The sequence below is a fragment of the Entamoeba dispar genome, genomic scaffold (genome assembly GCF_000209125.1).
Source record: "Entamoeba dispar SAW760 scf_1105229461381 genomic scaffold, whole genome shotgun sequence".
NCBI lineage: Eukaryota > Evosea > Mastigamoebida > Endamoebidae > Entamoeba > Entamoeba dispar.
This window is the reverse complement of record NW_001854664.1, coordinates 2937-5079: the sequence shown is the minus strand read 5'-3', so window position 1 is coordinate 5079 and position 2143 is coordinate 2937. Positions and strand designations below refer to the sequence as shown.

Below are 2143 nucleotides of genomic sequence, written 5' to 3'. Positions count from 1 at the left end.
TAATCAAAATTCTAATTGTATGTATAATTAATTTTCCTTTTTATTTAACATTTCTTTTGAATAAGAATCATTATATCAATATTTAGTTTTTTAATAATTGAGTAAGCAAAAAATTTTGGAATAATTCTTGATTAATACAGTTAAATGTATTGATATTGTGGATATTTATGAGTTAAATTAGATATTATTTATATTCAGTTTGAATAAATCATTCTTTATTTTTATTGGAAATATTTGTTTTTGTTGATTTTATTGTTATTTTTGATGTTTTTATCATTTTCATTTAATTATTAAAACGTTGAATAAAATATCATAATCTATATCATCAATTAATAGACTTAATAAATAAGTTACTTCTTTTTTATCATAACACTCTGAATGAATTAATTATTTCATCTGATTTGATTGATGTATTAAGTTTTCTCATTCATATTTATTTATAGATTTGTTTATGAAAAAGTGTTGAATGTTATTTCAAAAAGAATGATTATAATATTCAAAATATTAGTAATAAATTATTTTAATGTGTAAAGTATGTAAGAAGAGAGTATTGTATTATTTGAGTCATCATAATAAATGAAAATTGAAATATTTGAAATAAACATACAAATGATTTAAAATTAAACAACAATTGTAATTATATAAACAATATTTGTAATACTACAATTAAATAAATAGAAATGATGTTATGATGTTGTAAAAGGTTTAATTAATAAAAATACATTTAATTCATCAAAGATAACTGATAAATTTTATTATATATTGATATATCAGATTATTTATTATCATTTTCACTTTTTAATATTATAAATAAATGATAAAGAAGATAATAATAAATTATTATAATTACATTTATTCTTCATTCATTATTTATATTTAAATATTCAACAAAATTGAGAAGAAATGAATATTTCATCATTCTAACAAATATATAATGATAAATTTTACAATTATTAAAAAAGGAATAATGTAATAACAAGATACCAAATTGAAAATATAGGAGTTCACATGAGATTTCACTATTTATTAAAATAATTAAAGGTGAATCATTTCAAATTGTAATAATCTAAATTCATATAATAAAATAGAAATAATAATAAATAATATAAATAAATGATGATTTATTCTAATGAGTATAAATAGATAACATCCATAAAAATAATAAATACACATAATATCAATATTAACTTAACAATTTTTAAACATAATAAACTTCTTTTTTTCCATGATAGTGAAGAAACCTTCATTTTAATTTATAATAATTATTAAGTCTCAATCTATAAACAAGCAAAAATAAATTAAAACATAATCAGACAAGGTATATTGTATAATATATCAAAATAATTTTCATTTGAGTTTTTGAACGGTTATAAATAAAAAAATAAAATAAAAAATTTAGTTTATCAGTTCTTATCCATTTAAATTCGTTAGATATTACTTGCTTTTATAAAGTTGTTAACTCATACTCAATAACAAAAGTTAGTTAAAGTATTTTTGTTTGTTAAAATGGTATTAATTTGGTAAAATGTTAATTACGTTTATTTCTTTTATTTATCTTTAAACTGTTATTTATAATGAATATTTCAATTATTTTAATACCCTCCTCTTAATCTTAAGACTAAATGAAGTGTTGATTCTTTTTGGATGTTATAATCTGAAAGGGTCTTTCCTTCTTCTAATTGTTTTCCTGCAAAAATAAGTCTTTGTTGATCTGGTGGAATTCCTTCTTTTTCTTGAATCTTAGCCTTAATAGCATCAATAGAATCATTTGGTTCTACTTCCAATGTGATGGTCTTTCCAGTGAGAGTCTTAACAAATATTTGCATCGTTCTGTTGTTCTTTCAGTTCTTCTTCTTTTTATACTTCTTATTGACGTTTTTTATTTTTCTTATCCTTCATTCTTTTAGTTTTTTAGTATAGTATAATTACAATTGTATTTACTATTTCATTTTTATGTTATTTATATTGTTTTCATTTGTCATCACTCTTCTTTCTTCTTTTATTACACTTTCTTTTATACCTCAACACTTCATTGTATCTTATTGATTTTCATTTTGTTTTAAAGTTCATTTAGTCATTGTATTTCAATAAATACTCAGTTCCAATAAAACAATGAAAATTAACATAACAACATTATTATTAT

The 2143-nt window shown here is 19.0% G+C and overlaps 8 annotated features.

The window, feature by feature from the left end:
• Positions 1-212: 212 nt before the first annotated feature.
• Positions 213-285: a microsatellite.
• A 201-nt stretch (positions 286-486) lies between these two features.
• Positions 487-525: a sequence feature (AT_rich).
• A 220-nt stretch (positions 526-745) lies between these two features.
• Positions 746-885: a sequence feature (AT_rich).
• A 40-nt stretch (positions 886-925) lies between these two features.
• Positions 926-961: a sequence feature (AT_rich).
• A 98-nt stretch (positions 962-1059) lies between these two features.
• Positions 1060-1115: a sequence feature (AT_rich).
• Positions 1116-1245: 130 nt separating this feature from the next.
• Positions 1246-1269: a sequence feature (AT_rich).
• A 98-nt stretch (positions 1270-1367) lies between these two features.
• Positions 1368-1398: a sequence feature (AT_rich).
• A 479-nt stretch (positions 1399-1877) lies between these two features.
• Positions 1878-2062: a microsatellite.
• Positions 2063-2143: the final 81 nt, after the last annotated feature.